This window comes from Parasteatoda tepidariorum, chromosome X1 (genome assembly GCF_043381705.1).
Source record: "Parasteatoda tepidariorum isolate YZ-2023 chromosome X1, CAS_Ptep_4.0, whole genome shotgun sequence".
In the NCBI taxonomy this organism is placed as follows: Eukaryota; Metazoa; Arthropoda; class Arachnida; order Araneae; family Theridiidae; genus Parasteatoda; species Parasteatoda tepidariorum.
In genome coordinates this window covers 80,839,859-80,864,046 of record NC_092214.1, presented here as the reverse complement: position 1 = coordinate 80,864,046, position 24,188 = coordinate 80,839,859, and the positions used below count along the sequence as shown (strand labels likewise).

At 29.0% G+C, this 24,188-nt stretch overlaps 1 protein-coding gene and 1 long non-coding RNA gene across 4 annotated transcripts in view; one reads left to right on the top strand and one right to left on the bottom strand.

Annotated features, from left to right (window-relative positions):
• LOC107437018 (kyphoscoliosis peptidase) overlaps positions 1–24,188 on the bottom strand; it is a 108,600-nt gene that overhangs the window by 49,398 nt on the left and 35,014 nt on the right. For both annotated transcript variants that reach the window (XM_016048880.3, XM_016048881.3), the window contains exon 2: positions 21,156–21,236. The gene's annotated coding sequence lies outside the window, so the exon portion shown is untranslated. The remainder of the gene's footprint in view (positions 1–21,155; positions 21,237–24,188) is intronic.
• On the top strand, positions 5,000–15,048 carry LOC122271152 (uncharacterized). 2 transcript variants are annotated; one of them, XR_006226201.2, is made up of 4 exons: positions 5,000–5,177; positions 7,479–7,532; positions 9,464–9,572; positions 14,744–15,048. It is a non-coding gene; the product is annotated as an uncharacterized lncRNA (long non-coding RNA). The 2 variants fall into 2 exon arrangements; XR_006226202.2 differs by lacking the exon at positions 7,479–7,532 and having other exon boundaries at positions 5,007–5,177.

Here is a 24,188-nt window from a genome sequence, read left to right as displayed (position 1 = left end):
AGACAAAAGCAAAGCAAAGTGATTCTCATGTTTAAATGCCTTAATATTGCATTCAGTGATTACTCAATTCATAACTACAATTCTTTGTATAGTCCTTTATTAATTTTGAAATAAACTTGCTTTATAGCCCATCACAATTTGTTGGATTTTTTGAGGGGAACAAAATAAGAACCACTTTTCATTTATTCTAAATAAAGTAACTTTTAAAAAGTATTTTTTTAAATTTATGTATATACAATTTCCATTGAAATTTAGAAACTAAACTAAACTGAGCGGCGCGACAGCCCATGGAGCGCCAAGGCCTACTGTGCCCATCTCAGTTTTCTTGACCTTGGGCTCTGGGGTGCAGGAGTAGATGTTCCGGTCAGGTGTTCAGCCGAACGCGGAACCCCAGTGTTTAGTTTCCAAGCATGCTTGGTACTCATTTATCGACCCACTGAAGGGATGAAAGGCTTAGTCAACCTTGCCCTGCCCGAGGATCGAACCAGGGACCTGTGGCACGACAGCGCGAAACCACCCGGCGTCCTGTTATGATTTGAAAAATTTTTGATTATAGGTCATTTTGGTGGATGAGAGTGAGATTACAGTCTCTAAAAAGGACAAAATATCATTCTTCTTGGAAAGAAGAAACCGATCTCTCTTTCTTTCTAAAATCCTTTTTTTAATGTAGAGCAACTTGCTGGCATGTCGTGTATGGGCACAAGAGACCTCTACCTAAGCAGCATCGGGATTGCCTGACTAGTAAGCATGAATGCATTAAAACATTTTTTCTTCCTTTGTTTATTTCTATAAAATTTATTCCTTAATTGCCTTACTTTTTGTCAGAAATAAATTAACTTACCTCTCTTCCTATATAATTGCACTTATCCTTAAAAATAATATTAAAGGAAGTCACTCTGAAAAAGTTGAAATATAATTAAAATAAGAAAAGGAATTTCACCAAATTCAATGATTTTTCTTTATTTTTAGATTTAAGATTTTAAAAATATATTGACAAACATATGTAATCTTTTCTCTATCTCGGGTGTTTAGTGAAGTTATTTATAAAATGATTTATTTGCTGTATCTTAGCTTGGCTTAGTTGAGTATCTTAAAAGTATTTGTACGTGTATCACCTATTAAATAATATTTGAAGTTAGTTAGTAAAAAGGCAACTATAGATGAAGAAAAACTGGCATCAACTTAAACAATTCGCATTCAAAATTCAAACTTTCTTGTCCGTTTAGTCCATTAAGGCAAAATCTTAAATCTTATTCTAGATCAACATGATGCAGTTTAATATTTAGGAATGATTTTCAATTTATTTTTAATAAGACTCGTGAAGACTCGTAAAAAGACTAAAAGAACATGAAGACTTTTCGCAGAAATAGTGTGTTCTAAAAAAATCATTTATATCTTTAATCCACAAACATCATTATATAAAACAAATTTACTGAGACAGCTATTCTGAAAAATAATTTTATTATTTCAATTAAACATTAAAATCATTTTGGTGGACCTATAATTAATCTGCTTATATTGTAGTTAAAAAGTTTAAAAGTATTATTGACTCTCGACTTTTGTAGTCAACATTAGTCACTTATCAAAGTTACATAAATATAGATTTCAATTTCCTCCAATTTCTTAAAAAAAATCTCATCTGAAAATTTCCAAATGAAACTTGCTATGAAACTTTTATATAACTTCATTTTTCTCAACTTGAACAGCATACAACTTTTACAGAGCTGCTCCGTAAACGGCATCCAGAATTTCAAGGTTTAAATCAGGCTGCCAATAATACGTGCTCTGCAGCTAGGAGGAAGTGGAGACTAGTAACTGGAGGGCCTTCCCCTGGGAGTAGCTCTAAATATACAACAAAAAGAAAAAAGACAAGTAAATTATTCTCCTTTGATTCAATGAAATCTTTTCGCCAAAAAAATTACTGATAATACTAGTTTGCGTGATCTTTGGTGTTTAAAAACATTATTTTAAATCATTCTCTCAGGCAAGTAAACATATAAACTTTAAGTTGGTTTTATTTCGATTAGGCATGAAAAACACAAAAAATTGATGTCCTACGTTCTTTTATTAAAAGATTGTTGATTCTTGATCACATTAAATAAAAGGTGGAAAATGACTCGTTGTTTTTAAAAACCATACATGATAGACAATTATTTTCGGAATCAGCATTGAAAATTGGTTTCAGTACAATTTCTTTTGCGAAATTGGACTAAAAGTTTAAACAAGCTGGCCAGTGTAATTGAATTTATTCAAAATTTGTTGAGAAAAAAATTTAAGTATCAATATAACAATTCATAATGAAAAATGGTCGGTTGAATTATTGGACAATTAAAAATTTCTATAAGCGTGTTATTTCTACAGCAGTTCTTATATGTATCTTATAGAAAAATTATCTTTTTTAGTGATATGTTTAAACAGTCAAAATAAAGAATTGAAATATGGATGGATGATCGGGTAAAGCTAAGGGTGGTGGCGCTAGTGGTAAAATTGCTCTTTCAAGACTTCCGGGTTACTGCTTCCGATATATTTTTACGCCGCAGATTGAAAAAACGCGCCATCATATTATTGCATCATATCTTTTGCAGTATTTCACATGTACCGAGTTCTTTCTTTCAGCCTTTAAACTTCAGCATTATCATATTAATATTATAATCATTAGAATATTTTCTAATTAGGCTAACTTAAAAAGATATTTTTAAAGATATTTTTGGCGACATTTTATTCAAATGTAGCCAAATAAGGGATAAAATATAAAACATGGCAAACCTTAAGAATTATTCATAATGAGATATTAACTTTCCAGAAATTTTTTTGGCCTTACGATCTCTGAGAATCAATACATTTCTGAAAGCTCTTATGAATGGTACAATTATGTTAGATTTGAACCCAAATTACAGTAACAAAACTGCATGGAATATTAGGCTTGTTCACCCATCGCCTCGTAGTCATAACATAAGCGGAGGGATACACCGGAAATTTTCTAAATTTCTTCCGGTTTAGGGACGCTTGTTATTGTTTACATTAGACCACCCATCCATACTGGCAGGAGAGTTTTGCAGGTCATTATTATTATTTTTATTCATCTGCTGTTACTAAAAAAGCCATTTATTTAATTAAAATTGAATAGAAATAATAATAAAATGTGATTTATGCAACGAAATAAGCTCTAAAATATTATTTTAATTTTTAAAATTTGTCATTATCAATGTAAATATGACTCTCTCTAATTCAAATTTTTTATTTATAGGTTCCAATGCTCCAAATAACGTGACCACAGCATTTCAACTTGCAGAAAAAACAGAGTAATTGTCTAAAATTTTGATTTCTTGAACGAAAAATTAGTTTTTTTTTTGTTAATAAAAGTTTTTACATGTAAGCTGGCTAAATTATTTAAATTTGCTGTTATTTCGCTTTTGAAAAAAATTAGCACCTTTAGCATCTATCCTATATAAATAAGTTCCCACATTTTTTTCTAACAAATGTATCCTCTTTTTACGATAATTTAATTGAACTTATTAAAATTACAGAGACACTATATATTTGAAATGTTCTTTTAAGGTTTACGAGTCAGCATACTTAAGTTCATTCAACTCTACATGTTAATTCAAGATTAATAAATTTTATGGACCATTTAATTACAAATTAGCACAAGGTTCACAAACTATAGCTTAAAGGCGTTAAGTAAAAATTCCTATTCTGAATGGTGTGAAAAAGAATGAATTCTAATTGGTTGTATTTCGAAATTAAAGGAAGATAGATTCTTTTCATTGCATTTTACTTTTCTTCACACAATACATGGAAATCAGTCGAAAATTCTTTCGAAAGAAAGACTCTTCTGTATTCCGCCTATGTGCTTAGAAAATAGTTTCTTAGCATTAGGATTTTAGCAGCGAAAATCAAGAAAGACCGTAGAAAGTTAATAAGTAATTACCACCTAATGTGTAACATTAAAAACTCCAGAGTGATAAATACCTCTACAAGTGAAAAGATATATATTTTAGGTTAAAAATTAGCAGTCTAAGATGAAACATCTCATTATATTTAATTACCTGCATTAGCATAAAAAATATATCCTGAAGTGAAAAATGGCATATTTTAGTTTGGTTAAAAAAATTTCCTTCACAAGCATAAAAATCTATACTTGAGGTTGAAAATAATACACTTCACGTTAGTAAAAAATCACCTTTCTAACTATCAAAAATTTGCACCTGAGGTAGATTTAAAATACCTTATGTGTAAAATGACGCGTCTCAGGTTGAAAAATATATACCTCTACAAGCATAAAATTAGATACCTGAGGTTGAAAAATAATTACATGAGGTCGAACAAAATACACCGGAGGTTGATTTATAATAACCTGAAGTGCAAAATGACACACCATAGGTTGAAAAATATATATAACTCTACAAGCATGAAATTAGATACCTGAGGTTGAAAAATAATTACCTGAGGTCGAACAAAATACACCTGAGATTGATTTATAATAACCTGAAGTGTAAAATGACACACCTTAGTTTGTTGAATAAATACTTCCACAAAGTGTAAAAAAAATATACTTCAGGATGATAAGTAATAACCTAAGGTTGAAAATAAAATACTTTAAAGTAGTAAATATCTACCTCTCCACATATGTAAAATTAAACACCTCAGGTTGAAACATATAGACTTCTGGAGGTATATTTAAAGTATATTTGAGGTTGATTTTGAGATATTCATTTGCACCCTTTTCAACCTTAACGACGTATTTAAATAACAATCTCCTTTATACCTTCAAAATATACCTCGTTTATACCTCGATTTTTTCACAAGGGTACTTTATGTTAGTGTCCATCTTTGTGAGGGGGGCCCAATCCAAAATAAGAAAAGCACCCCTAAAACAAGACAGACCCACCTCCAGCTTGAACCTGACCTTGCACAAAGTGGGGAGGAAATGCTTTATCTGGTCTTCGGTGCAATCGATGACGTGCGTCATTTGAATAAAGGCAAAAACGTGATTCGTCAGGCCATATTATATTCTGCTGGTCAGCAACTGTCCACGGTGACTTCTGTTCGGTGACTTCTAGCCCACTGAAGTCGCGCAGCTTTATGCGCCTGTGTGAGTAATGGCCACTTACGAGTTGTTCGACTACAAATGTTCATTGCACGCCGCTCCCGTCACAATGTTCTCTAACTAACAGGTGAGTATGGATCTTCATTCACTAACTGAAATAATTCCTGTCGAATTTGGAAGCGATTTTGATTGGCAAGTCATGAAACACGTCTCATGTCCCTTTCGTGCAAGATCTTTTCGCAATCACAATTCTGACGACGTCTTTTATGACCACGTGTATTACAACACTGCTTGTGAACACGTTGAAAAGTCCGCCTCGAAACACCAACAAATCCACCCTTATGAAAAAATCGAGGTATAAATGAAGTATAAACGAGGAATATTTTAAAGGTATAAAGGAGATTGTTATTTAAATACGTCGTTACGGTTGAAAAGGGTGCAAATGAATACCTCAAAATCAACCTCAAATATACTTTAAATATACCTCCAGATATGTTTCAACCAGAGGTGTTTAATTTCACATCTGTGGAGAGGTAAATATTTACTACTTTAAAGTGTTTCATTTTCAACCTTAGGTTATTACTTATCATCCTGAAGTATATTTTTTTACACTTTGTGGAAGTATTTATTCAACAACCTAAGTTGTGTCATTTTACTCTTCAGGTTATTATAAATCAACCTCAGGTGTATTTTGTTTGACTTCAGGTAATTATTTTTCAACCTCAGGTATCTAATTTTATGCTTGTAGAGGTATATATTTTTCATCCTATGGTGTGTCATTTTACACTTAAGGATATTATAAATCAACTTCAGGTGTATTTTGTTCTACCTCAGGTAATTATTTTTCAACCACAGGTATCTAATTTTATGCTTGTAGAGGTATATAATTTTAAACCTATGGTGTGTCATTTTACATTTTTGGTTATTATAAATCAACCTCAGGTGTATTTTGTTCTACCTCAGGTAATTATTTTTCAACCTCAGGTATATAATTTTATGCTTGTAGAGGTATATATTTTTCAACCTAAGGTCTGCCATTTTACACTTCTGGTTGTTATAAATCAACTTGAAGTGTATTTTCAACACTTGGAAAGGTTATTTTTTATTAACGCCATGTTCTACCTTAAGTTATTAATTCGTAACCTCAAGTTTATATTTTTGTATTTTTAGAACTATTAATTTGTCAACCAAAGATGCGACATTTTGCTCTTCAGGCTTATGTTGCTCAACCTAAATTTTTTTTAACACTTACGAAGGTGAGGTGTTATACGGACAACCTAGTTTATTTATTTTTAGACTCACTATATAAAAAATATAATATAAAGAAAGATATTATATATATTATATGAAGAATAATGTATATCATTACATTTTTTTCACTAGTAGAGATCATTTATCAACCTAAAGTTTTTAATATTAAACCATCGGCAGCAATTGCTTCTTTTGTTTAGCTATAAAAGAAATTTTCAAATGTTTAATTCTTCTATAATTTTAATAGATTTTCAGAATTACACTTATCCTTATTGATTAGAATAATTAAATTATTGATTAGAAATCATCTTAAAATAACACTTATCCAAATTCTACAGTTAGTAAAAATTATTTATGGGAACTCATGCTCGTATTTTTAGTAGATAGTTGTCTAAGGTGCTTGAATTTTTAAAGCTACAAAACTACGAATTTAAATAATTAGCCAGCTGAAATTCAAATTACTTTTATTTAGAACTAAAATTTCATTTTTTTACAAACCAACAAAATTATTTTAAATACTGTGTTCCCGTCTACATGTTGAAACTTGTAATTATTGGAACCTAAAAGAAAAAAAATATGAATTAGTAAGAAAGTTATATTTAAAATAATAGTGGCAGGTTTTGAAATATTAAAATATTAGAAATTGTTTTTTTTATGATCTAAATTAACAGGATGAAATTAATTTTCTTTTTCAGATAAATAGTATTACTCTTCTGCCATTTGAATTCAATTCTCGTAGCTAAAAAGCATGACAGGTATCACAGCAACCAAATAAAATACACTGAAGACAGTACTGCCATTAGCAACATTTACAGAAATTCAAATACATAATTCTAATCTTATTTTGCAATTTTAGCACTTTTTATTTTTCGATACATCTGGTAACATTAACTTGTAAGTTTGATAATTAGATTTTCGTTCTTTGTTTTTTTACAAATCTTTAAACTCCATAAACCAAGTCTATATTTCTAAACTTTTTGTCAGACTTCATGAAACTAATAACTTTTTTTAAATTTTTGACGCTGATTCTGAAAAAGACTTACGTTATTGTTAATCACATCAGAGTTTCTTAAAAAATAGCTATTTTAATATTTTTTAATCAATGTAATCAAGAATCAACAATCGTTTAATAAATTAAAAATGTAATGTTATGTACCAATTTTTATTCTTTTTTTAGACTCAATCGAATACAACAAATTACAAGCTGATAAGGAGCATTTACTTTTAAATTGTGAGTAATTTTTATGTGAAGAAAATGTCCAAGAGAGAATGATTTGTAATAATACTTTTAAAATAAGTTGAGTATAATATCTCCTATATAACTTATAATACCGAGCAGAATAAAACTAATAGTTAGTTGTTACAATCACTCGTTTAAATATAAATACACATCCCATAGGATGAAATTCCAAAAAATGCATATTACTTTCAACAATAAATGTTTTTCCGAAATGTTTTTCCGAATGTTTTTCCGAAGTAGTGAAACATAAACAGCTGCATAAAAATGCTCGTAACCTTGAAACAAACTATCATATAAACTTGAAATCGGATTTAATTTAATTCTGCTCAATATTCTAATGAGTAATAATAATCTACTTAGTAAATAATTAACGTGGGTAAATTGCGAAAAAATAACATGTAGTGAAAATAGCAGTTTTGTGATCAAACATGAAGAAGTGAGCAAGTACAATTACTAGTTTTCAATTATGAAATATCTAGCAAACTATTGTTATCAACAATTACATAAATTCTGCAGTTTATTAGGAGAGATTACTTTTCCTTTTAGGTATAAATTCAGATCTATTTCCTAGGGGAAGGCTGAGCAGTAGCTTGCTAGTCTCTTCGTCTGCGCCGCTGCGCATGTGCTATTTACAGCCTAGGTCATCTCAGCAATATCAAGGAACTGATATATATATATATATANAGTATCCTCCAATTCGCTGATCTATCAGATATATTTGTCCTATATATATATATTTGTATATATATAAACAATATAAACTTTGCAGCAGGTATCCAAGCGATAATCATACAGCTATAGTACAATTTCAAAGCAAAATTGCTATTTAAAAAATGTTTCAATTTTCAATGATTTATTTATAAGAGAAATCATGAACATTTTACTCAATTAATCAGATTGTAAACTGCTGCGTTAAAACATATACATTTAAGCAAAATAAAAAGAATAGTTCTATTTGAATAAATTACAAACAATAAAATATACTTTGCATAACCTGCTGTAATGATTTACCAGTAACGTTACCCTAAGCAGCGACGAGAAATATTTCGATTGTTCTCTCTTATTGCTAAGCCTACAACGATAGCCTCTAAGAATATCCTCCATCTTAAATTATTTAAGATCAGAACGTGTCTTTAAAACAAAAATAATGAAATTTAAGTTTGAAAATTGAAGCATATTTGATTAAAAGTGATAAAACTAAATTAATAAATGTCAAGCACACTTACAGAATTTCGAATAGGCTTTCGATTGTCAACACACACGCCATTTACCGGCTCGCATGGAACTCTGGGAAGGTAGCTAGTTAATATGAAGTGTACTTTAAACAACCTTAAAACAAGCCTAGGTATAAATAAAATGACTTCATACACCTCAATAAATACTTCACTCTCTTTAGTTGAAATAAGGTATATTTTTTTGTACCTCGTAAATACCCCACTCTCGTTAGTTGAAATAAGGTTGATTTTTTTATACCTCATAAATATCTCTTTTGTAAGAAAAACAACCTCGTATACCTTAAAAATCACCTTATCAGTCTGGTTGATTTGAAGTGAGTTTAAAACAACCTCAAAATAAGCTTAGCTATAAATAAAATGACTTCATATACCTCAATAAATACCTCACTCTCTCTAGTTGAAATAAGGTAAAAAATTTTATACATCAAAAACACCTATTTTTATTGCTGTTTTCTCAGCAACCTAAAATATACCTAAAATATAACTCAAATCAACCTTGATACCTCAAAAATACCTCAAATCAACCTTAAATGTACCTTAAATTTTCGTAAGGGCAGCAACTTTATTCACCGTATGACCATGGGCACAACCAAACAGAATTGCCCCTTTTTGCCACTCTGTCACATTTTTACACTTACCCATATTTACACACAATTTCCTCTTAAAACAAAAATATCTCATTGATAGCTAATTGCCTTTCATCAAGTTGCGGCAGTGCGCACGCAGATGAGCACATCACTTGACCACTGCGTAATCTTACGAAACTTGACGATTCATCGGTGCTTGCGCAAATAGGGTGAGTAATTTTTTGTTCGTAGAGCTTTTATACATACGATAATTAAAAAATATATATTATTTCATTATTACTGTAAAAAAATTATTTCATTATTTAAATATTGTATAATGATATTAAACAGTTATTGAAATAGAAGTTATTAAAAATAGAAATAGAAGATAGAAAAGAAACTTTATAAATAATTCTAAATTTTGAAAATTTAGAAGATTCAGAAAGTTTTTATATTTAGAAATTTGAAACAAATAAAAATTGAGTGCAAGGATAAACAGTATTTAATATTATTTAGTGATTATATTGTTTTAATTGATTACTTATAAGAGTAATTTTTTTAAATATCTTTGCATGAATTCCTTCTTTTAAATTCGAATAAAACATTTTTTCTGAGAATTTCAATTTGTTTTATTATGTATATACACACGATAAAATGGTAATGGTAGAAATAGAAGAATAATTTAAAAAAATATAACTTTTAAAGTTTCGAAAAATTATAAAAGCGATAAAATAGAGAGCACTAAAAAGAAAATAAATATCGAAATTAATACACTTGTAATCATCGATTAACTTTTAGATAAAAAATTTTAAATGAGTAATTTTTATTTGATCTTCGATGTAGGAGGAGGAGTTAGAAAGAAATATATATCAAGAGGCATTTTTGAAGAAATGCTTCTGAATAATAAATAACTACTAAATTAATAAGTTAATAATTAATTAATAATTTCGATAATTAATAATTAATTAATAATTTCGATAATTAATAATTAATTAATAATACATTAATAACTTTGAATAAAAAAGTTTGGAAAACTAAAAAAGTGATAACATAGAAAGCCAAAAAAATATATATATAAATAAAAAAATTTAAATCATCGATTAAGTTTTAGATAATAAATTTCAAAATGAGTGATTTTTATTTAGGTCTTTGAGGGAGGAGGGGTAGAAAGAAAAATAGATCAACAGGCATTCTTGAAGGAATGTTTCTGAATAATAAATTATGAGTGAATTGGTATTGGAATAATGCCAGCAAGAACAACTAAAAGAATCGATTTTCTTTCTGATCAATAATGTTTATTGATAAATGCTTTGTTTTCACCACGTCGCATCGGTGACATTGATCGCATCCAGGATTAAATTTTTTGATGGAAAATAAATTAATTTAGTAATGTTTAAAAAAATAATTCATCACATTATTTTAAATAGAAGCACTTAATTTAAAAATATTTTTGCCATAAAACGTCACAAATATTAGAAAAAAATTTTTTTTTTAATAACGACATCACCTATAACATTTTAATATCTAAAGACATTATAATTATTAAATTTGGTTTATCAATTAGTTCATCATATTTCAAAAATATGCATTTAAAATATTACCAAATTTTTTTTCAACTGAAATTTATTCTTTTTTCACATGAATTTTAATAAATATTATTTAGTAATTAATTAGTCTGAATTAACATGGAGAAGAAAATTCCGGTATGATTACTAAATTGTATGGTAATGACATTTCTCGGAGAAAAAAAACAGCAAAATTTTGCATTAAAAATCACAATATATGGTATTTATACCATTTATTCGGTAATTTTTCAGTTCTAAAGAAACTTAATTTTCTGGCTTTCAAAATTATAGTTATTACCACACACTTAGTAAAAAATACGAAACTGAAATGTAAATTTAACTGAATATGATTTTTGTGCCATTCTCTGAGGTAACATGTAAAAATTATCGAATTTTACCACATTTGCCAAATTTTATCACACATTAAAAACCATATTTTATTGTTAATTTTACCAAAATCACTACCAAAGCTCGTTAACTTAAACTAGCGCATTCACGACCTGAAAATGTATTACCATTTGACGATTACCAAAGATAATTAAGTGTAAAAAATGGCTTTTTATATTAATTTATTATTTTTCATTATTTAATTTATTAATGGTCAAACAAGGTACACAAATTTTTTCATAAATTTAAACTAAGTAATTTTAAATGACGTAATACACAAACTTCGAGGAATCTATTGAGTATAACTTTTTAAATTTATTATTTGGAAACTATTTGCATAGTTCCACAAAATAAAGTTTGAATTTTTTTCTTTAAAATTATTTAGCTAAAAATTGAGAAAAAAAGTTTGCACCTTACAATCAACAAAAATTTTTGATCGTCATTAAATAAAACAATAAAAAGATTAAATAGTTTTTTTTTAAAAATTATATTTTGTATGAATTTTGCATAAATAGATTTTTTAATTAACAGTCATGCATCTTTAAAATAGCAGAGTTTTCAACTGTGGGATTTTTTTTTTTTTGATTTGCTGAAATAGTTTGCTGACTTGACGAAGTGCCTGTAGAGTAAAATTTGTATATGAAGCAGAATTTTTCGACCACTCTCCCGCCTAAAGTATAAGGAATATATTTTCCACAAAGTGGCCACATATCCCGAATCATATTTTGATGGTCAAGAATTCAAATCTGTTGAAAAACAAGTATGTTTACTCATTAAAATACATTTTTGTGTCATGTTTCGGAACTTAAAATAACATTTACTCTAAGTAATAAGCAAGTTTAAAGTTTGCCTCTTGTACTATCAAGATTTCATCTTAGATTAAAAATCATCATGTGTTCCATATTTTATTTTGCGCACTGTACTTAACTGTTGCTCAAATATCACCTGCTTAGTAACTTCTCAAAGCCAGTTCAATAATAATGTTATCAAAATACACTGCTTGACTTCATAAAAAATTATAAGAAATTTAAAATGAATAAAATATTTTTCATGTGATTTGAAAATCACTTAAAAGAAAAATAGTGTCCGTAACTGACTGAAGGTTTTCAAAAATTTATTACATGAAAACAGTTATTGTTAAAATATTTCTTCATTCATCATTTGTTCCATATTTTATTTTGCGCACTGTACTTAACTGTTGCTCAGATATTACCTGCTCAGTAAAGAGAATAAAATATTTTTCAAGTGATTTGAAAATCACTTAAAAGAAAAATAGTGTCCTTAATTGGCTGAAGGCTTTCAAAAATTTATAACATGAAAATAGTCATTTTTTACCCAGAGTTAGGGATTTTAATTGAAAAAGTTTTCGACAGCAGCGCTGCAGACTGTAAACTTGTTAATCAAAGAAATAAATTTTAAAAAATATTTAAGAAAAATAATTGAAATTAATAATATAATTAATAATTCCAAATGTCTACCATCAGCTGCAATCACCAGTATGTGAAAGTGCATAATTTTTTCTCTCTCAGAGTTTCTGTTTTTAGTTCAAATTTTTTTCAACAGGTGATGCTGCATTAAATTTGTAATCAAAACATATATATCAAGTGATATGCTGTGTTATTTATTTATTATTCAGAAGTTTACGACCCACAGCGCTTTCTGTCGAAAATTTTTTGTTCTAATTACTAGAACTCTGATAGGAAAAACTTATGTCTTGGCACACGAACTTTCTGCGAGATTTTTGTTTTTAAACCTTAAATGTTTTTTATTTTAAATTTTTGAAAACATCCAGTCAAACTAAGGACACGATCTGGAATGTAGATGCTGACTAGCATTGATGATAGAAAATATTTTACTAAATATCACCTGATAACCACTAATGGTCATAAATTTTTAGTGATAATCAGTCTTTCCAAAAATGAATTCTTTTTACCATACTTGAAATAAGCACCTATACATTATTACCATTTCATTAAAAAAGTTTGATTTGAAATACAAGGTTTTTCGTAAAAACTGCCGATATTTTTACGATCTTTATCTAATGTACAAACTTTAAAATGAGAATTATAAAAAATAGAAAAAAAGGATTTTTATTGTTAAGGAATCAGAAACTTTCAAAAACACCATTCACATTGGTACATGAATGTTTTATGAGTTAGTTGAAAGAAATCAAAGAGGCGTGTAAAACCTTTTTTAGAAACATCGCTAAAATATATATCTGGAAAATAGGGGTTAGGGATTTATCACAGGAATTTCAATTAGTTCTAATAAATCAAAGAGACGGGTAGTAAAACTTTCTCGAATCACATTTGCTGTGTTCTGAGATTAGGTTCAAAGCTTAATTGCCTTCGTTGGCGAACGAAAGTATGGAAAGAAAAATAATATAAAATGTTTCGTACATTTCGAGAATAAGTTTTATTAGTTGAAAAGTATTTATTGTAATAGTTCTAAGAAGATTACTCAATTACATAATTTTCCATTTAAAATTACACTATTAATTTATATACTAATTTTTTTATTTTTTATTTTTTGTGAAAGTAAAATATGCTACTTAGGTTCATTAATGCAAATACTAATAACCTTACAATTGAAAAAAAAAAAAGTTAAAAAAAAAAAAAAAAAAAAAAAAAAAAAAAAAAAAAAAATTGTCAATAATAAAATTTTTTTTGACGGATAATAAAAACTAAAAAGTTTTAATGAACATCTGTTTCTCCTTTTGAACAAGTTTCATAATTCGTTACATGGTGCTTTTATTCGTAAGTTTCATAGATATGAATAAATAAGCAAAAATTTTGATAAGGAACTTCCAATTAAAGTGATGATAGAGTTGCTGGGGCAGAATTTTAAACATTGTTAATCCCTCCGAAATAATGCTTAATTAGAAATGGAACCAACAGACAAAATACATAAAGCTCATTTAAGGCCTCTTTTTCTTAAGATCTGTGAACTAACCACGCTTAGGAAAAAAAGTAGGGTCAAAACGATCAGAATATGGTACAATTTACCGCGCTTCTGGCTCTATGGAAACACCAAAAAGCTCGGTAATTTTTAAAGAAGTGGTTAGATAATAATTTTGGTTAAATTAACCAGTGTTACAATATGTGATAAAATTCGGTAAATGAGGTAAAATTTGATAATTTTATCATAATATCTTAGAGCATGGCATAAAAACCATTTATTCAGTTAAATTTACTTTTCAGTTTAGTGTTTTTTACTAAATGTGTGGTAATAAGAACTATAATTTTGAAAACCAGAATTTCCGGTTAACCGCTGCCATATAAATGGTAAAATTACCAAATGAATGGTTTAAATACCATTTTGGTTTTAATAACTGGATTATTTTATATCTTATTTAATAACTAGATTATAATATATTCTAATTACATACTAGATTTTAGTTTTATATACTTGTCATATTTTGATTTTAAGAACTATGTTTTTTTTTTTAGCCAGAAATGTCATTACCCATACAGTTCGGTAATTTTACCAGAATTCCACAGCAACCCTACAAGTCACAGCCTCTACACCTCCCTAAAGAGCATTCCTTAAAAGATGGGAACAATGTTACAGCAGCTGTTAATTAACAATGTTAATGTTAACAGCAGCTAATTTTGAATTCTACTGATATTTATGTTATATGCATTAAAAATTCATCATGCAATATACTTTTCAATTGAAACAAAATTAGCACTGTTATAACTTTTTTTTCATTAATATTTGATTATCTTGAACAATAAATTTATAAGAAAAACTATGGTACGTCATATTTTTTTGCGCAATCCTATATTTTACATTTAAGAGAAATGGCATTTTGTGACATAAATATTTCACAAAAATTAAAGAAAATACTTAAATGTGAAAAAAATTAGGATGGATGAATAGGTTTAAAATACCTAATTCAATCTATTTTCCTTTCAAATAATTGTGAGTTCCTTTTATTTGGGGTCGCATTAAAATATTAAATTGCATTTTCTGAAAGACTTTCTCACAATTTTTCTTAAAATTCTGTGTGCTTTCTGTATGCGGATTGTATACTGAATGAATATTGTAAGCGGAGTGGTACTTATCACCGCCAGTTGTTAAAGCTATTATTATTGCCAATTTAAACTTTGTACAGTAATTTTTATTTGTAAACATCTATAAATTTTTAAAAAAATATTTTATTTGGTATTGCATTCGCTCAACTAACAGCACGGATTTCCGGCTTTTTCGGTTTGAAAAAAATATTTTGTAAGGTATTGATATAAAACATTTACAATAATTTATGTTAATTTCAGACAGAATTATCATTTTTTATCTAAGTTTTATTGTGAATTTAATTTTAAACCTAATTATTGCCAGAACTCAAAGTTCAGATCTGTGTTATGCTTTAACCCAGTGGTCCCCAACCTTTTTTTACCCAAGAGCAAATACCAGAATATCGGTCGAATGGCGGGCACCATTTATTTTTTCAAGATAAATTTATAGTTGGTAGACATAGGTAATAATACACACTACATATAGTGCCCAAAAAATTGAATTTCAAAAATTAATTTAACATATGAATACAATTAATAATTTTGTGTAAAATAAATGATTACTAAATTGCTTTCAAAACATACGAAGTATAAAAATTATTTATAAAATACAGTGGCATGTGGTGCACTGGCGTAGCGAGGGGGGAGCAAGGGGGGGCATCATCCCCCGGGCGCTACTCACAAAGGGGCGCCAAATGGTCAGCAAAACAAAAAAAATTGTTGGATAATTTTTATTTTTATTATAATTTATTTCTGCAAAAAATATTTTAAATTTAGTGCCAGTGAAATATAATAAATGTTAATTCGTAAATAAAAAGGAACACTAATCAAACTGTAATAATATATTCATAATAGAAATGACACGTCTTTTCTAATGGCTGGCTGACTCGACCTGTATCTGTCAGCACTTCCTTATGGCATCTACGCTGTGTGGTTACATATATTATCTCCAAATATTTGCACTGTACAAAAATCGTTTGTATGTTTGTACAGTGTATAATACAGATTTCAATGGAATAGAACTCTTTATCGAAGAATGTGACTGTAAAATGTTACTCCTTTGTAGAAAAGAAATTGAACTTAAAACTCCATTAGAATTTCTTACTTTTATAATCCCGTATGGAGAAGATGTTTTTCCAAACCTGAGAGTGGCACTTCAAATACTCCTGACTATCTCAGTATCAATTGCTAACTGCGAATGGTCATTCAGCAAATTAAAATTAATTTTGACATATCTACGATCAACGGTGGGACAAGATCACCTAAGTGACCTGGCATTTTTAAGTGTGGAAAGAGAAAAATTTGAAATGATCAACTTTGATGATATTATTGATAAATTTGCTTCATCAAAAGCGGAAAATTTACACATAGTAATTAGTTTTATAATTGTATTATAATCATATTATTAAATATATGTATCTCCTTAGAGATAATAAATATTTACTTTTTTATTGTTTTAAAACTGCGTGTTTTTAAAATATTTCTTTATAAATATGTAAAATAAATAATAGGTATCTTATGAACTAATTCTAGATGATCATATACATTTCAAAGTCTAGTCTTGTTTTCTCAACTACATTTTTTGTCTCAAATTTAATGCCTAACTTGAGCCTATGACTTTATTAATTCTACTTTATTTATTTATTACTTTGCGAGTATATTTTACTTATAATATTAGATGGATTTCGAATGGGGGGGCGCTAAAAAGGTATTGTGCCCCGGGCGCGAGTTAAGCTCGCTACGGCACTGTGTTTGGCATGGCATTTCGCTGGCCATCGCTGCATATTTGGGAGAATATGATGCTCTTTTAAAGAATGGAATTTAGTCCTTCAAATATATTCCAGAATTTCTCATGTGCTTTAATAGTTTTGAGGATAATGTCATCCAATGGAGATCCAAAATTTCTATCTCCAATTCTTCTCGCTTTACTTGAAGAAATTCTGAAATGTATGTTGCTATTACGGTTACGTTTATTTGGTTGGTAAAAGGATTAACAAAAAAGTTATCAAAGACTCGATGATATTAAATTGCTGAAAGCGCTTTTTAAATTGATCCTTAAGAAATTGGAGGTTGATGACAAATGTTAATAAGTCAATTTCACTGTCACCTATCAATTTTTTCATGTTTGGAAAATGCACAAGAGACTTCATTTTCAAATGTGATATCCACAAAACTAGCTTAGCTCTGAACGAGTTTATAGCCTCTATCATTTTTGCTTTACGTTTGTCCTTTCCCTGCAGCTCCAAGTTTAAATAATTTAGTTTTTTCCTTATGTCCGTTATGAAAGACAAATCTGCTAGCCAAAGAGGATCTCTTTGTTCTAAAAATGTTTGATTTTTAGTTGCAAGATAATTTCTTATTTCTCCAATTAAATGTAGAAATCTATCATGTACTTTACCTTTACTGAGCCAGAATACTTCAGTATGTATTTGCATAGCATTTATTAAAAAAATGGAAAACTGAAATATTTAATCGTTGAGCGCAAGCAGCGGGAGCACCTTATTCGTTCGGCGGGTGCCATGGTGCCGGCGGTCATAGGGTTGGGGACCCCTGCTTTAACCTTTTGAGAACTGCTTTAATAAATGATTCAGTAGTTTAAGTACAGTTTCTTGTCCGCAATAAGCAATATTGATTCATCCCTATATCTTCTCTCATTTTTTTAACCACTCATTGGCCTTGTTTTAACTGTCTTGAGCGTTATTTAACTTATAAATATATCCTTATAATTTACTGTATTTATCTCCTTAGTTTTTAAAGAAAACTTGGAAAAATTTTAATACTGAAATTAAAATTAAAATGTTTCCCACTTTCAATGTTTCGAAATGAAAAGTATACTTTATCGATTCAAATGGTGACGTAGCTGTTTTTAAAAAAAGCTAACGTATTTACGATGTTTAGTAAAATTTAATAAAACTATATAAACCATTCTACAATGAAATGTCATAGAAGTTAGAAAAACTTTGGAAAATTTCCGCATTTCCATAGATTTTTTCTCCCATAACAGAAAGCAGACTGATTTTATATCCTAAAAATCAGGTTCCTCTGGGATATTTTTAAATAGTTCAAGGTTGTGTTCCAAGTGGTCCCTGAAAAATCTTTGCGATTTGGTGGCAGAATAAAACATAAGCCAAATGAAAATAATGTTTGCAAAATAAATCCCCTCTCTCTGATCTGTTTACAACTACCGACAATAGAAATTACAAAAATAATAATGCTTTTGAAATTACAGAAGAAAGAAAAAGATATTTATTTCTTATAAAATACTCGACTCGAATTAACTATACTCTGTGGAATGAATATATTGGTGGGCTCTACCAGACAACGGAATGTCATGTACAACTTATTTCATATTATTGGATACAGTAAATCATTTCCTTGTAAAAAGTCACAATTTCTAAGCTCTTTTAAAACGTGAGACATTTTGTGCTATTTGGCTCTATGATATGCTGTAGCGAGAGCCCTGATTCAAGCCCCCCCCCCCAAAAAAAAAGAAAGTATTATTTTCAAAACTTTCAGGCCTACTCTTTCCCATATTTCTTTCTTTTTTTTTTAAGAATTTATTTACTTATTTAGAGCCATGGTGGCTCAAGGGATGGAGTGCTCGCCTCCCAATGAGGTGAAGTGCTTTCGCATACCGCTGATGGCTGGTTGATTCGAGTTCCGCACCGAGCTTGCACCAACCAAACTGCTGACGCAAAATATCCTCAGAGGTAGACGGATTATGGGTTAGAGTCCCCGCACCGTCAGGCTAACCGTTGGAGGTCTTCGTGGTTTTCCTCTTCATGTAACTCAAACGCGATTGGATTCATCAAAAAGTTCTCTCTCAATTCTTGATCCCTTGTCTTCTGGTTTGGGAATCTGAAAAATTAGGTTCAACGACGGATAAAACAAAATTATTAAAACAGAGCCGTGGTATGAGGTGCTGATGGTTTCACATCCCAGTGATGGCTGCTCGATACGAATTCCGCTTGCACCGACCCCACTGCTGACTAAAATATCCCAGTGGTAGACAGATTATGGGTCCCCTTGCCGTCAGGCTGACTGTTAGAGGTTTTCGTGGTTTTCCTCTCTCTGTAACACAAACGCGGTTTGGTTTCATCAAAAAGTCCTTAACCAAGGCAAATTTCTCCCAATTCTTGGTCCAGGAGTTCCCTTCTCTTCTGGATATGGTTCAAAATTACAAGGATACAGAGTTAAGCATTGGAAACTGAAAATTCGGTCTGCTGTTCAACGACTGTTTTAAAATATGAAATGAAATATGCATGTATTTAAAAAGAAAATAGAAAGAACTAAGGGGAAGCTGATATAAACCAAACGATCCGAGTAAATCTTTGGACTTGCAACACCACGTTTATTACGAAATTTTTCCTCTGAATTTCAAGTCACCCAAAAAATATAATAATTTTTTTAATCATGAAATATTTTTAGGAATCAAAGAATGGGTTTGAGCAGAAAAATTAGAGGGAAAATTAACGAACCTCAAAACTACAGAAAAGCAGTATTTTCTCCAGGTAAAATCCTTTGTTATTAAGGCCATTAATGTCATTTTTTATCCACTATAATGTTTTACTCTAATCGAAAATCATTGGCCCAAAAATATTTTAAAAAATTAATACAGTTTTTTAAAATGTTTTTTAAATAATTTAAAATATTTATATGAATTTTTCTATTTTAATAATTTTATTAGTATTAATGTTTGTAGCTCATTTTCAAAAAATTAAACTGTTAAATATAAATAATTCGAAATCATGTTAAACGACTTAATTTTACTCAGGAAGTCCGAAATTCGAATTAAATCCATACCATATTTGAATAACTATTTAAGAATGTTATAAATTTAATAAAAACCACAATGTGAAAAACGAATTTATAGAAAAAGAGTAAATTGCATTATTTTGTCTTTATGCCTGAGAGTCATTATTTTTCATTTTTTTGTGATAATAGTTTTTTGTGAGTATAGTTTAATTGATTTGCTTAAAAATATTTTTCCTTCAATTTCTCTTATTTTTTATTTACTTCGTATTTTAGAAATATTTGTTACGAGGGAAAGAAATGCTTACTTGGAGATATTGATTAACATATTAAAGAATCAATAGAACTGGGTGTCACATGCGTGTTCCTTGAGATTGAAAGAAAATATAGTTCTCTTTGAAGTCTGTTGTAAAGAACTCCAAAAAAAAGAGTTATTTTTTGCCTCTCTTAAACTCCGTCCTAAGATATGAGATGAAGTTACGGGAAGAAAAATAACATTCATGGTAAAAGTAAACATTGAGTTACTAAACAGTCAAGAACACCCTTTGAGAACTCCTTTTTCCAAAGAAAAATTCATTTGAAAAGATTGAACAGATCGATGAGAAAAAAGTCTTTACAGGATTGATTTCAGAAATTGGTTTGTTATAAACTGAAAAATCTCTTGCCGGGATATTTTTGGCTGTCATATTAAAAAACAGATTTAATTGTAGAAAAAAAGAGATTTTTTAATAAACTAAGTTGAAACAAACAAGAGAAAGATTAAAATACTATTGAGAAGATCACTCTTTGATAATTCTCTCTTTAATTCATCTTAAAATATTTCACTGATGGATAGGAAACACGATTGATTTCCTAAATTTGATTACTATAAAGTAAAAGATTAGCAGGACTTTTAGAGGTGGTATATTGAGAAATACATTTAATTACGTTACAAGAATTTCACATAAGATTCTTTCATTTGAGCATTGTGGAAAAATTCATGCACAACATAAACATGATAGTAGCAATTTAACAAGTAAGAAAGATTTACAACTTGGTTTTCAGAACGATAATCTTTTTATGAGGAAAGCAAAAAATATGTAGGTTTTCTTACCCCTTACAGTGAGTTCTAACTATTATGGGTCCCTTCCTTATTGTCAACATTCTAAATGTAAGAGGTACTACGTAAGAAACCCTGAAAAAAAGAAAATAATTTATAAAGTATATGATACATAAATTTTGGTATTACACTTTATAAGCGGTATTTCGTTAAGTATACTTTAAAAAAATATTAAAAATGATATAAATAAAGTCTGCTCAAATTTTTATTTAATTTTTTTGGTTGATCCGAAAAGTATGGAAATGATCAAGTTTTTAAAGAAAATAAGATACTTCCAGAAAATAGAGCAAAAAATAAAATAAAATAAAAAATAGAGAAAAACACATGTATGAGTCTTTTTCAATAATGTGCCGATTCATTGTAGCCCTTAATGTATGCAATGATTAAATAGATCATTCAAACGACGGGGGAAAAACATAATTTAAGAAGTTTCTTTCCTGCTTTTTTTCTTTTTATTTTTCTTCTTTTTTTTTTTTTTGATCTGTAGTCGGGAAATTCTTAAGTAATGAAAGATTTTTTTCTTCTTAAATGTCTACGTGCATGAAAAGAATTGTGTAGCCAAAATGTGAAATACGGGTATGATTCTTTTTCAATTTTGTAACATATTTTGTAGTTTCTATTTTAATCACTACTTTTTATTTGCTACAATTTCAATCAATCTATATCAATAATATTAACTACCAAAATAAGAATGCTAACACGTTATCAAAAATTATTATTTTTGTAATGAATTTCAGCTATTTTTTGCAAATCTTTTATACGTCCATATAAATCGGTACCCTGAAAGACGCATAAGTGATACTTCACAGTAAGAAAAAAGTATGTTTTTAAATTTTGGATCAGGCATTTATTTCTTGAGATATCTTAATTTTAACAAATTTGAACCTCATTTTCATTTTGCGGTAAATGCGAAATACTAAACCAGTACGTTAAATTAAAGTCTTTTTTCTGAAGAATCTAAATCTACAATAACAAATAGCATTTAAAAAATTCGAAGGTGACCCCATCTCATCCCATGGGGGTAAATTTGGTAACATTGAAGGAGAGGAAATGTGTATTTTCAGATGCATCTTTCTCGAGATGCACCGGTGTCAAAACGTTAAGCGTAATTTTACATATGTGTCCAGTGGAAAAGACTTTTAGACATCTGTTTCCATACTTTTTGGTATAGTTTTAGGATAATAAGGTAAAATTGAAAATTATAAAAAATATAAAATTAAATATTATTATTCTTCGTTTTAATCCTTTGTGATAAAATTGATTAAAAACCACATATAGTAAAATTTTATTTAAAATCTAAACACGTTCCGATATCTCATAGGTGCATCATAATGGAGAAATGTCAGGGATGGTAAAACAGAGATTATATCATTTGACAGAATTTAATAACTAAGATAAATCAACAGTGTAAAGTACAAAAATTTATATATTCACAATAAAAGTTAAAAAATTATTGATTTTCAAATTTTTGAACGTAGGAAATAGTTGTCATTAACAAAGGAGTTTCTATTTTTAATGATGCGGTAAATACCTAATATCATTCATAAATATATTTCATGCTTTGTCCTGGATATTTGGAAGAATTTCCACAAATTAAAAACAAATGTTTATTGCTAATCATTTACTTATGTGCCATATTTTTCAGATATTTGGAAATCATTACATTTATTTTTTAATTTTTTAAACTTTTACTGTTAAATTAATGTTGTTACTCTTCCAATTTTTTTAACTGTATATTTATCTCAGTTATTGTGACGTAATACTTGTCGAAATGCATCATCTCTGCTATTTGTCCTACAAATGGAAATATACTTAAGTGCCATCGAAACACGTTCGAGTTTTAATAAAACTGTTCTGTGTATTTGTAATTTTTAAGAATTGTTTTTAGTCCATTTCTATTCTGTATGTAGAGTGCGCAACAAAAAAATTAAAACTTTTTTAAGTTAAAAACTTTCTAAAATAAAAATTAAAAAAAGGAAACTTTTTATACTAATTTTGTAATAAATGTTTTGAGCAGTATCTATACATTTATGTTAGACATTTATTCCCACATTAAACACTAAGATAAGCGAAATATTATATTCTTACTGCTGGTCATTATATTTTACTTAAAAATATTTGCATGTAACTTTGTAACTCTGTAATACTTGAGTATAAACTTTCATTCATTCAAACAGTGTGTAAGAGTAAACCAGCGATTCTCAATTTGCGGGTAAAATGTATTTTCTCATAGAATTATCTTGGGACAACGGAATTTCATAATTGTGTGCAAAAATTTGCTTCAAAAGTTCTCGAGATACTAGTGGAAAAAATATTTCGCAGTGAACTCAAATATTGGAGGTTATGAATTTAATCCTAGAAACAGGATTGATAACGCACAAGGAGAAAACAAAAGTTACCGTCAAAAAAAGCCATAATTCTGCTAATAAAACAAAGTATGCTGTGTCTCTAACATTCATTTGGTAATTTTTCCGTTCGTATGATAATAGCTTACCAGAAATTTTGATTTTCAAAATTATAGTTATTATTACCACATATTTAATAAAAAGGCAAAATTGTAAGTAACAAGTAAAATGTAACCGAATACAATTAAATGTAACCGAATAGTAAATGGTTTTTATGCCATTCTCTAAGCTATCATGGTAAAATTATCAAATTTTACTACAGATGCTACCAAACAACATAGCTCATTGTTAATTTAGCCAAAGGTCATACCAAAGCATTTTCGCAAAAATTACCATCTTTTCGGTGTTCTCTAAGAGTCGGAAACGCGGTAAGCTTTACCACATTCAGGTAGTTTTGATCATTCTTTTTTTCTTGTCAGTGCAAATAGTAAGAATAACATCTAAGGGTTCAAACATATACCCCTAAATCGGGGCTCGAAAAACCGCCCATCTGCCCGTCCTCGGCTGTCAAAAATTCCCCGCGGACAACAAATTTCTCGAATCCAGCGTCCGCGCGGACGGCCATTTTCCCGTTAATGTTCGTGATACATTTTCAATTTTTGTTATCTTACAAGAGTCTAGC